Source organism: Lolium perenne, chromosome 1 (assembly GCF_019359855.2).
Source record: "Lolium perenne isolate Kyuss_39 chromosome 1, Kyuss_2.0, whole genome shotgun sequence".
Lineage (NCBI taxonomy): Eukaryota > Viridiplantae > Streptophyta > Magnoliopsida > Poales > Poaceae > Lolium > Lolium perenne.
In genome coordinates, this window is record NC_067244.2 from 186,756,355 (window position 1) to 186,769,818 (window position 13,464).

The window sequence follows — 13,464 nt, forward strand, 5'->3', positions numbered from 1 at the left end:
GGTATGTCAGGTCCTGGTTGATATCCACCAATCGGTGATCGATGTTCTTGAACACTTCGGTCTTCTCAGGGTCTTCAAGGCACTTCCGGAGGAGTGAGATATGAAACACGTCGTGCACAGCCGACATTTCCTCGGGCAACTCCAGTTGATAAGATACTTCACCTCGGCGGCCGAGGACTTTGAAAGGTCCGACATATCGGGGTGCGAGCTTTCCTTTCTGCTGAAACCCCTGCATTCCTTTCAAGGGGGATACCTTGAGATAGACGAAATCTCCGATCTCGAAGGTCATCTCCCGACGTCTCTTGTCGGCGTAGCTCTTCTGTCTTGATTGCGCCGTCTTGAGGTACTCGCGAATCTGGTGCACTTTCTCTTCGGCTTCACGAAGAACATCTGGGCCAAAAACTTGGCTTTCTCCGACTTCCGACCAGTTCAGGGGGGTACGGCATTTCCTTCCGTACAAGGCTTCAAAGGGGGCCATCTGCAGGCTAGCTTGGTAGCTGTTGTTGTAAGAGAATTCTGCGTAAGGTAAGCAGTCTTCCCACTTGGATCCGTATTCCAGTACACATACCCTCAGCATGTCCTCCAGTATCTGGTTGACTCTCTCAGTCTGTCCGTCGGTCTGAGGGTGATAGGCGGTGCTGAAATTCAGACGGGTTCCTAGTCCTTCATGCACTTTCTGCCGGAATCTTGAGGTGAACTGTGATCCTCTATCTGACACTATCGATTTCGGGGTTCCATGCAGGGCGACTATTCTGGAGATGTATAGTTCGGCTAGCTTCGGGCCTTGGTAGGTGGTCTTGACGGCGATGAAATGGGCGACTTTGGTCAATCTATCGACGACTACCCATATTGAATCATTGCCTTTGCTGGATTTGGGCAGTCCGGTGATAAAGTCCATTCCTACGGAGTCCCACTTCCATTCTGGAATCTACAGTGGTTGTAGCAGTCCGGCGGGTCATTGATGTTCCGCCTTGACTCTCTGACAGATGTCACACTTGGCGATGTAGCTGCCGATTTCTCTCTTCATTCCATGCCACCAGAATTGCTCCTTCAGGTCTTGATACATCTTGGTACCTCCAGGGTGGATTGAATAAAGAGTGTCATGGGCTTCTTGCAGGATGACTTGCTTCAAGTCTGAGTCCGATGGTACGCAGAGACGTTCTTTGTACCAAAGAACTCTGGCTTTGTCTACGGTGAATCCGGGGGCTTTTCCTGCGGCTATCTGTTTCTTGATTCCGTCGATGCTAGCGTTGTCCTTCTGCGCTTCCTTGATCTGGCTAACCAAGGTAGGTTGGAGTTCTATGCTGGCTAGGAATCCTTCGCTAACAAGTTCTAGTCTGAACTGTTCAAACTCTTGATGCAAGCTGGGCTGTTCGGTTGCGAGCATGGAGTTCAACTGGCACGGTAGTCGACTCAAAGCATCCGCTACCACATTGGCCTTGCTGGGGTGGTAGTGAATCTCCTTGTCGTAATCCTTGATCAATTCGATCCATCGGCATTGTCTCATGTTCAGCTCCTTCTGGGTGAATATGTATTTCAGGCTCTTGTGGTTGGAGTAGATCTCGCATCAATTACCCATGAGGTAATGACGCCAAACTTTCAAGGCGAGGACCACGGCTGCAAGCTCGAGGTCATGGGTTGGGTAGTTCTGTTCATGTTGCTTTAGTTGTCTTGAAAGGTAGGATACAACCTTGCCTTCTTGCATAAGCACACATCCAAGGCCAGTCTTGGAGGCGTCGCAATATACGTCAAAAGGCTTTGCGATATCTGGCATGATCAGGATTGGGGCGGTTGTCAGTCTACTCTTGAGCTGTTGAAAGCTCTCTTCACATTTATCGGTCCACTCAAACTTCTTGTCCTTCTTCAGCAATTGGGTCATTGGTTGAGCGATGCTCGAAAAACCTTCTACAAATCTGCGGTAATATCCGGCTAATCCAAGAAAAGCGCGGACCTCGGTTTGTGTGGTTGGGGCTTGCCATTCCATAACGGTCTTGATCTTGGCGGGATCTACGGCAATTCCTCCTGCAGACAAGATGTGTCCCAGGAATCCAACTTCTTCCAACCAAAACTCACACTTGCTGAACTTGGCATACAACTTGTGATGTCTAAGGGTTTCTAGGACAGTCTCCAAATGTTGTTCATGTTCTTCTTCGGACTTGGAGTATACGAGGATGTCATCGATGAAGACAACGACAAACTTGTCCAAAAAGTTCATGAAGATCTTATTCATGAGATTCATGAAATAAGCGGGGGCATTGGTCAGTCCAAACGACATGACGTTGTACTCGTACAACCCATATCTGGTGGTAAAGGCAGTTTTTGGAATGTCGGTGGCTCGGATTTTCAGCTGATGGTATCCAGTTCTAAGGTCTATCTTGGAGAAAACTTTGGCTCCGGTGAGTTGATCAAACAAGTCTTCTATCTTGGGTAGGGGGTATTTGTTTTTGATGGTGACATCGTTCAGCTTACGATAGTCCGTACATAAACGATTTGCACCATCCTTCTTGTCCACAAACAAAACGGGGGATCTCCAGGGGGATGCACTAGGTCTAATCAGACCCTTGGCCAACATATCATCTATCTGTTTCTTCAGCTCCACAAGCTCTGTTGCGTTCATGCTGTAGGCTCTCTGGGCTATGGGTCCAGTTCCGGGGATTAACTCGATGATAAACTCGATATCCCTATCCAGGGGCATACCGGGTAGATCATCCGGAAACACATCAGGGTAGCGACAAACGACCCTGATTTGATCCAGAGTTGGCTTGGATACACTTTGGTTGCAGGTGAATTTTCTGGGTAGTCTTTCAGAGACATGCTCTACTACGATACCGGTGCTGCTAGTCATGGTTATGGCTTTCTTGGCACAGTCTATCAATCCATTGTGTTTTGACATCTAGTCCATTCCTAGGACGACTTCCAAACCTTTGGTTCCCAGAATGATTAGATTGGCATAGAAATCTACATCATGGATTTTGATGGGTACATTTTTGCAAAATTTTCTGGCTTTGTTGGTTGATCCGGGGATTTGAACTATCATAACATGCTTCAAACTGAGGGGTTGAATTTTACTTGTTGATGCAAAGTCTTCGGTGACAAAAGAATGAGATGCTCCGGAATCAAACAACACTCTGGCAGGGATGTGGTTGACAGAAAACATACCCAGTACAACATCTGGTGCTTCCTGGGCTTCTTCGGCGTTCATGTGGTAGAGGCGGCCGTTGCGGTTATTGGGGTTGTTGGGGGCGAACTTCTTGCCGGTGGAGACACGGCGTTGCTGCTGAGCAGGTGCAGCGGTGTTGCCGGCGAGCTTGGCGAGTCGCTTGGGACACTCGTTGGAATAGTGCCCCACTACACTACACTCATAACAAGTGATGGTGGCCTTGTCCTTGGTCGCAACGGGGATGGCGTTGCTTCCGGTTCTAGGGGCGGTGTTGGTGTTGTTGTTGTTGTTGTTGTTGGGGGCTCTGGGCGGAGCGCGGTTGTAGCTGTTGTTGTTGTTGTAGTTGTTGTTGTTGTAGCCTCCTGGCTTGGAGTTTCCTCCACTCCGGTTCTGATAACCGGGGCGCGAGTTCTGCATCTGGGGTTTGTTGCTATTGCCTCTCGGAGTGAAACCTCCGCTTGAGCTAGGGCGATACTTCTGGGGGTGGCTAGACCCACTCTGGTTCATCATGCAGTGCTTGCGGTTCTCATTGGCTTGGTTCAGCTTGCCCTCCATCTGGATGGCAGAGTCGACAAGGGCTTCAAGGTCGGCGAAGGGGATGTTGACGAGGACAGTCTGCATCTCATCATGCAGTCCGTTCAGGAACCTCTCCTTCCTCTTCTCAACGGTGTCGGTCTCGTCGGGGGCGTACCTTGACAGTGTAAGAAACTTGTCACGGTATTCTACCACCGTCATGCGACCTTGTTTCAGTTCACGGAACTCATCCCTCATCTTTTTGATAAGACCCGGGGGTACATGGTACTTGCTGAATTTTAGCTTGAAATCCTCCCAAGTCATGAACTGACCTCCGTTCATGGCACGGGTGCTTGTCCACCAAGCGCGGGTTGGTCCAGCGAGATAGTGGGTTGCAAACAAGACCTTCTCGTTGGCTTCCACTCCGGCTACTTCCAGGTTGTTCTCCATAGTATGGAGCCAGTCGTCGGTGTCGAGGGGTTCCTCCGTCTTGCTAAACACCGGAGGGTTGGTGTTCTGGAAGTTCTTGAGCTTGGATCCGGGGTGGTCATGATTTCCAGGGCCATGATTGGCAATGTTCTGCAAGGCTGCGATGTTGGCTTGGCGTTCAGCTCTCTCGATGTCCCTGTCGGCAAGCAGGGTTTGTAGCAGTTGCATCATCGCATCGTTGGTGCGATTGGGAGGGGCCATCTGAAGATAGAGAAGATCATGAGATAAGAGGGAACATTGCTATGGTTTATTTGGAGTAAGTTTGAAAACATTTGAAACTTGTAAACTTTTCATGACAAACATAACATTCATTCATTCATTCAACACACATTACAAACTAACACACTCATACTCCAATGGTTTTAAGAACCATTCTCATGCTACGATACAAAGGACGGGATACAACTCACACCTACATAAGTGAAACTAGTGCAACTACTCCTCATCCTCGACGTCGATCGGGACGTAGTCGTCAGGTCCCGCCTCCAGGAACTCGTAGTCCCCCCCTCAATGAACTCGTCCTCCTCAAAGTCGTCATCGTCGCTCAGGAAGGCTCCTCCTCCCCGAAGGTCGATGCCTCCGTCGTCATCCTCCAACTCCCGAATCTGATCCTCCTGGGCCTTGACAGTGGCCTCAAGTGACGCGTTCTTGGCGCGAAGGCGCTCAATCGTAGCGTCCTTCCTGGCACGCTGCTGGCGAATGCTCTTGCGGTCGTTGTTGAGTAGCTTGATCGCCTCACCCTGCTCGGTGATGTGAGCATGGGTCTGGTTCGCGTAAGCGCGAGTGGCGTCGAGGTCCTTCTGAGTCTGGTAGAGCATGAAGTCCAGGTGCTCAGCATGGTGCCTCAACTGCGGGTGCGGCTGCAGCTCCATGGGCACTCCCATGGCATCACGCCTCACGAGATGCGCGAAGCGCGAAGCGAGGATGCGCACCACGTTCTGTCCACAGAGGCGCGCAAGTGCCTCCTGAAGGCCACGTGCGAGTCCGTCGAGCCAGTTGCTCTCACGGAAGGAGAAGAGGATCCTCTCAGAAGTAGGAGGCTCCATCTTGCCCCTCAAGTCGGCGGTGATGATCCACTGCAACTCTCCTCCAGGAGTGTCGTCCACCTGAATCCTGTGGAACTTAGGGTGCGGGCGCTCGAGGAAGTCCGAAAGGGCGTTGAGGTCGTGCTCGAAGATCAAGCTCCCTCCGTTCCCAAGCTGGTAAAACTTGGTGTTGATGGGTTCATTCGGCTCCATCTGAAAGAGAATTGGATGAGTAAGTTAGAGAGGGCAAAGTGTGGCAAAATTTTAGGTAGATTCAAATAAGATAGAACATGATTCATCAAATTTTGGAAAAGTCTCAAAGGCAAGAGTGTAAGTAAATTTTCACAAATATTTTCTTCATTTGATTTCAAAGTTAAGTTTTTCAGAGCGCCCATTCTAACTAAGGTCTTCTATGGTCAAACAATGGCTCTGATACCAACTTGTCAACACCCGGATTTTTAAGTCCGGATGCCTATTATGTCATACATCGCAATCCCAGGAATATTGTTGTTGCGAGGCATAATAGTGAAGTATCAGAGTCATCATTCATTACAAACCATATTGTCTTACAAATTGGAATCACATGATCCATATTACACAAATAGTTGATCTATTGATCAACGAACAAACACAAGTTCATAGCGGAAGCGTAAGATACAAGGACTCTCTAGTCCACAGGCCAACGCTTGACGTCAGAAGACTCCTAGTTGTCGTAGGCTCCTGCTGGTCATCTCCTTGTTCATCTTCATACTCTGGCCATTTGAATAGCCAGGGACAAAGCCGTGAGTACTTCAAGTACTCGCAAACTAATACGAATGTAAGTGCTAGACATTTCGAGTATGGGTTGCTAAGCTCTAGTTTATTTGCATAAAGCCAATTTTAGTTCACAAGTATTTGAGAAAAGCTTGTTCATATGCTAACTAACTCCAGTGGGAACATTAGTGTCATTCCCACCATTCAAGTGGTGATTTCAATTCAATTCACCACAAGTCATTTCACCATCTTATTTCAACATCATTTTCAAGAATTTGATATCAGAAACTGTATGGCCTTTCCAACCGTCCGTAACCGTGGACGCGGCTATTCGAATAGATTTACACTCTGCAGAGGTTGCACACTTGTGCCACAACATTTGATTTCATCCGTCGGGATTACCCCGAATCATCGTAACACAGTACGCGGATCATCAACCATAACCTTTCACTTACAAATCCTAGTATGAGCACCTCTCCCCATGAGCTTGGCCTCCCAGTGAAGACCAACTGTCAACCTGGGAACTGCACAGGGCTTGGCCGTACAATTCACCTCAATTTCACATCATTTCTTAACAACGGAGGCAGCCTCAAGCCTAACCCCTATGACGTGTGTTCAGAGGGAACCCATACTAAGATGCATAAACTTCCAGTTAAGCCCTACCCATAATCAGGTATTGTGTGGGTACTTAATATTGGAAAGGTATCGCATTCAAACCAATATCATGTTTATCAAAAATCACCATCTTCTCTTTGTCATATTCACCTTCAAAAATCATTCAGTGGAATGTTTCATCATTCCAAGGTTTCAAATTCATTTCAAGTCACATTGTTACCATCTAGATTAGTCAAGTTTTATTCATTAGCACTAGCTCTAAATCATGAGGGGTGCTATCTTGCTTTGCTTGATGGAGACTAACTTTACTACTATAGTAAACTTCTTTACTTTGACCAAAGTTAACTATAAAAGCAACTTCTTGAGAAAACAGGTAAAAACTTGTAATGTATAAACTTGGGATAGGCTTATGTAAGAAAAGGTAAGATTCATGGTGCCTTGCCCCAAGGGGCTTTGCACTTTGCAAGAATATTAGCTTGCCTTGGTAGTTCTCAAAATTCTCCTCCTCCTCCTCCTGGTAGCAACCTTCTTCTTCCGTGTACTCTCCGGTGCTAGCGTCTAAATTTAAATACGAGTATAATTACTCACTAATTCAATGGCTATTCCATACATCACATATAATCACACAAACTATTCTAGGCACACAATTAATCTAGTTTGGGGTGCATTGGTTGTGTGGCTTGAGGAGAATTTACTTCTTTTTATTTAATATGTAAATGATAGTTTCCATAGGGTTCTTGAGAAATAACTTCCTCTCATTGAAATCTTCTTAAGATTTAATATCTCAAACAATCATTCATGAACTTATATTGACCTAAGTCAAACCTTCATTATCATCATTTGAGAAAATGATTTAAATGAGGTAGATCACCTCATATCATTTAATAGTGCTACATATGATTTAAATCTCTAAGTAATTCATATAAGAGAGTTTGGGCCAGGGGTCCAAAAATCACATGAATTCATTTGAGACATGGTTTAAATGAATTATAATACTTCATATGATTTACTTAATAGTTTTGGACAATATCAACTACATAAACTAGCCATATTGTCCATTAATTAAACTAGGGCATGATCATGCAAAGTGACCACACCATTTTCTTGCAGAAACAATTAGTGTAACTCAAATGTGAGCTATTGGAGTTGGAATTAACTTAATATCTATTTTGGTTGATTTTTAATAATTATTTGAATAGGGAAAAGTCCCTGCCTTCTTCTTTTTATCAGATTAATTCTACAACTAAATTTGAGATGGGACCAGTGGCATTCTGTAGATCTTTTTACTAGCTTACCATCAATATAAAATTAATTGAATTTGGTTAAGCCAATTTGAATCTATGGATTTTCAAAGTTGGGGCAGTACTGAAATTGATTTGGATTTGATTAAATAGAATTTGAATTAACAGGGCCGGCGGGAAAACGAAACTGGGCTGATTTGAATTAAAATGGCCCAGTCCAGCCCACCACGGTCCATAGATGCGTGGGCTTTCTGACAGCGTGGGGTCCATGCGTCAGTGTCTCATAACTACCGAATCGGTATGTTTTAAACTGGCGCGTTGGATTAGAAGTGAATCGGCCGGTCGAGGTTCATCGTCTTCTCCGACGAGAACCCGACGTGCTGGCGGCGAGGGTAGGGGGTCGGAGAGCTCACCGTGGCTCCAGCTAGGGTGGGCAGTGTGCGTGATGATGTTGTGGACGACGGCGGAGCTTCTGGTACCGGCGGCAGCTCCTGGAATGGCTCCAATCGACGGCGGCGACATCCGGGTACTGGCGGCTCCGATCTCCAAATTGGAGCAGCTCCGGCGACAAGTGAGTGGTGTGGTGGTGGAGAGGCAGTGAAGGGTGGAGAGCAAGGTGGTGTGCTTGGATTGCTCAGGGGAGTGCTCTATTTATAGAGGCGCAAGGGTGCTGCGGGTCCGAAGCGAGGTCGACACGCTCGCGGCGATTCCGGCGAGCGGTTGGGCTAGGCGAGGGTGTGGTCGTGTTCTCCTCATCCAGACGAAGCTAGGGATGGTGATGGCATGGTCGAGCGGCGGCTAGATCGCCAGCATTGCTTCCGTGTCTGCCGCGGCGTTCACGGGATCGTGTCGTCGTCTCCGGCGCCGGCGGTCACGGGTCTGTGCTGCGCGCGTGTCTGGCGGTGTCGTGGTGTCACGCAGGTGCTCGACGTGCTCACAGGGGGTCCAGGGCGTGCTCGAGGTGGTGGCGTGGCGCGTGGCCAGTGTGCGTCTGTGGCATGCTGGCGCGCGACGCGAGCGGCATGCTGGCGCGTTCTGGGCACGCTGTCTCCAGCGTTGCTACGGTGGCTACGGCGAGCTGGTTGGTGCTAGGCGAGGTAGAGGCGCACGGTGGCGATGCTGGACACCAGGGCCAGGGCTGAGAGTGAAGGAGGAGAGGGGGAGGTTGTCGGGTTGGTGACATGGCCGGCATGGCCATGTCCTAGCCTTGCTCCTCCTCTCCCTAGGGTTACTATGCTTCATTGATGGTTAGAGGGAACCAGGGGACCATTTAGGCTAGGTTTGATGTAGATTAGATGAGGTAGATCACTATTGCAAATAGTGTCAAATAGTTACATAGATGCTATTTGTGAATTTTGTCCAAATTTGATTCAATTCAAATGGTTGCAAGTTTTGAATTGTGAGTATTTCATTGAGTTAGAAATGACCAGAGGTGATGGAGTGTGGTGGTGGAATTGTTAAATTCAAAGTTTTGCAATTTTGGCTAAGTGTGAGATTGTTGCACTTAATAAAAAGTTGCAACTTTGGATGAGCATAGCTTTGGATCTAGAAAGAATTTGGCATGGTGATATTTACAAGAAGTGTTCACTTTGATGTTGTCTTGGATGAGGTGTAAAGAGTTAGCAAGGTTTAGTTTGAAAATTTTGAATTACAGAGGCTCAAAGTGGTGATCAGACTATAATTGGCAGATTTGGCCATTATCATATGTGAGCAAATTTTGTATTTGAAATCCATTTGATTTGTGATTCTTTGATTCCAAAAGTTGTAATAAGTGTTTAGTAACATTATTCAACTAATGGTGAAGACCAAATAGGTCTAGGGTAAAAATTTATAAAAATGCCATAGGGCATATGTGAGGGTTTTAGGGTTTTTCATTTATTTGATTTCTTTCTCTTTTTGATTTATTTGGTTGGTGATCTTCTCATGATCACATTAGGGTGTTAGGATTTAGCTTATACACATAATAACAATCATTATGGCATATCAAGCAAATGCACAAGTCCTATGCATGGCACTATATGCAATTTGAAAAGTTTTTGTTGGTTTGAAATTTTGCTCTCTGGAATTCTTCTAACTTTCTTTTATTGAAATATGGGATGTTACAGCCCAACACCCCGGGAGAGGCCACATAGGCGCCACATGGCATGGTGGGTCCTGCCCACTATGACATGTGGGCCCAGGCCGGCCCACCCCTAGAGATAGAATCTATCTCTAATTTAAATGGTTCAAATTTAGAGATAGAATCTATCTCAAGATTAAAGTCATTAAATGAAGAGATAAAGGGGAAGACTTGGGGGGGAAGACTTCCCCCCTCATGCGCTGGCCAAGGGATAGGTGGGGCCAAGGGGGAACCCTAGGCCGACCCCTCCCCCTATATAAAGAGGGGAGGGGGTGGCCGGCCACCACACCCATCCTTCCAACCCTAGCCGCCCCCTCTCTTCCTCCTCCATACACTGCTCAGGCTTAGGCGAAGCTCTGCAGTAATTCTTCTCCACCACCACCACCACGCCGTCGTGCTGCTGGGATTCCGTGGAGATCTACCACACCTCCGCTGCCCGCTGGAACGGGGAGAGAAAGGGGCTTCATCGACACCGTACGCGCGACCGAGTACGGAAGTGCTGCCGGATTGCAGCAACGGAACGATCATCTACACCAACAACGAGATTAATCTCGTAGGCTTTGGAATCTTCGAGGGTTAGTCTCATCTTCATCTCGTTGCTCCGATCTTGTAGATTAGATCTTGGATTTATTCGTCTTTGCGGTAGGAATTTTTTTGTTTTCTATGCAACAAACCCCTTCAGTGGTATCAGAGCCATGTCTATGCATAGATCTGTTGCACGAGTAGAACACAATGGTTTTGTGGGCGTTGATGTTTTTGTTGCTTTAGTTTGTGTACTTTGCATCTTGCGAGATGGTGGGATGAAGCGACCCGGGCTAACTTTACATGACCGCGTCTCATGAGACTTGCTCCACGCTTGGCATGAAACTTGTATTGCATAAGTGGCTTTGCAGGTGTCTGTCTCTCCCACCATAGTGAAGATTACAATTTGCACTTCTATTGTCAACACTAGTATCACCGTTGTGGTTCATGTTCGTAGGAAGATTGGATCTTACTCGAAAACCTTAAACCACGTAAAATATGCAAACCAAATTAGAGGCGTCTAACTTGTTTTTGCAGGGTTTGGTGATGTGATATGGCCATGATGTGATGATGATTATATTTGATGTATGAGATGTTCATTGTTGTATTATGGCAACCGGCAGGAGCCTAATGGTTGTCTTTAATTTTTGTTAAAGACCTGCGTGTCTATTAATCATGTAATAGCTTTATTTCAAGTAGTTGTTATAGTAGCTATAAGTGATGGACAACCATGAAGCGGCGCCACTGACCTTGACGCCATGCTGGTGATGATGGAGATCATGTCCGTGCTTTGGAGATGGAGATCAAAAGCACAAGAAGAAAGGTCATATCATATCACACATTATGAATTGCATGTGATGTTAATCCTTTTATGCATCTTATTTTGCTTAGATCGCGATGGTAGCATTATAAGATGATCCCTCTCACTAAATATCAAGATAATAAAGTGTTCATCCTTAGTATGCACCGTTGCTAAGACTTGTCGTTTCGAAGAATCTCGTGATGATCGGGTGTGATAGACTCTACATGTGCATACAAGCTAGATTTGCACACGCGGATACTAAGGTTGCCTTGACGAGCCTAGCATGTACAGACATGGTCTCGGAACATGGGATACCGAAAGGTAGAGCATGAATCATATGAATGATATGATGAACACTTTGAGTGTTCGCCTTTGAAGCTACATCTTTTCTTGTGAAGATCGGACTTGGTGTAGTGGATTTGGTTCATGTAATCACTAAGACAATGTGAGGGATGTTGTTTTGAGTGGGAGTTCACCTAGTTAATTTAATAATTAAAATTGAACTCATTTTATCATAAACTTAGTCTAAACTCTTTGCAAATATGTTGTAGATCATGGCGTCCCCCTCCATCAATTTTAACCAGTTCCTAGAGAAAGAAAAGCTTAAGAGCAATGGTAGCAACTTCACTGACTGGTTCTGTCATGTGAGGATTTTCCTCACTGGTGGAAGCCTGCAATATGTGCTCGATGCACCGCTAGGTCCCCCACCACCACCTGCAGTATCCGAGGACGTAAAGAATGTTTACGAGACTCGGGTGACTCGGTACTCCGAAGTTCAGTGTGTCATCCTGTGCAGCCTAGAGGCAGAGCTCCAAAAGCGTTTTGAGAACCACGACCCTTGTGAGATGATGCGTGAGCTCAAGGTTATCTTTGAAACTCATGCGGCCGTGGAGAGCTATGAGGCCTCGAAACAGTTCTTTGGCTGTATGATGGAAGAGGGCAGCTCCGTTAGTGAGCAAATGTTCGCCATGTCCGGACATGCGAAGAAGCTCAGTGACTTGGGGATGATGATCCCTAACCAGCTGGGTATTCATCGTATCCATCAATCACTGCCACCAAGTTACAAGAACTTCGTGATGAACTACAACATGAAGAACATGAATAAAGATTTACCTGAACTCTTTTCCATACTGAAATCTGCTGAAGTAGAGATACGGAAGGAGAACCAAGTGTTGATGGTCAACAAGACCACCAGTTTCAAAAAGAAGGGCAAGCCTAACAAGGGCAACTTGAAGAAGGGCGGCAAGAAAGTTGCGGCGCATCCTGAGAAGCCTAAGGCTGGTCCTAAACCTGAGACTGTACGTGTGCTATTTCTGCCAGGGGAAGGGGCACTGGAAGCGTAATTGCTCCAAATACTTGGCCGATCTGAAGAGCGGCCACTTCAAGAAGAAAAGTATATTTGATATACATGTTATTGATGTCTATCTTAATGGTTCTCGTAGTAGTGCCTGGGTATTTGATACCGGTTAGGTTGCTCACATTTGTAACTCGAAAAAGGAACTGCGGAATAAACGAAGCCTGGCGAGGGACGAGGTGACGATGCGCGTTGGAAATGCTTCCAAGGTTGATGTGATCACCGTCGGCATGCTCCCTCTACATCTAGCTTCGGGATTAGTTTTAAACCTCAATAATTGTTATTTGGTACCTGCGTTGAGCATGAACATTATATCTGGATCTTGTTTAATGCAAGACGGTTATTCGTTTAAGTCTGAGAATAATGTTTGTTCAATTTATATGAGTAATGTCTTCATGGCCATGCACCTGAGATGAATGTTTTATTCTTATTAAATCTCGATAGTAGTGATACACATGTTCATAACGTTGATGCTAAGCGAATTAAATTGAATGACAATTTTACTTATATGTGGCACTGTCGTCTTGATCATATTGGAGTGAAGCGCATGAAGAAACTCCATTCCGATGGACTTCTTGAGTCAATTGACTTTGAGTCACTTGATAGATGCGAAACATGTCTAATGGGAAAAATGACTAAGACTCCATTTTTTGGTAAAATGGAGCGAGCTACAGACTTATTGGAAATCATACATACCGATGTGTGCGGACCAATGAGTGTAGCATCGCGTGGTGGCTATCGTTATGTTCTAACCTTCACGGATGATCTGAGTAGATATGGGTATATTTACTTTATGAAACATAAGTCCGAGACTTTCGAGAAGTTCAAGGAATTCCAAAGTGAAGTAGAATATCAACGTAACAAGAATATT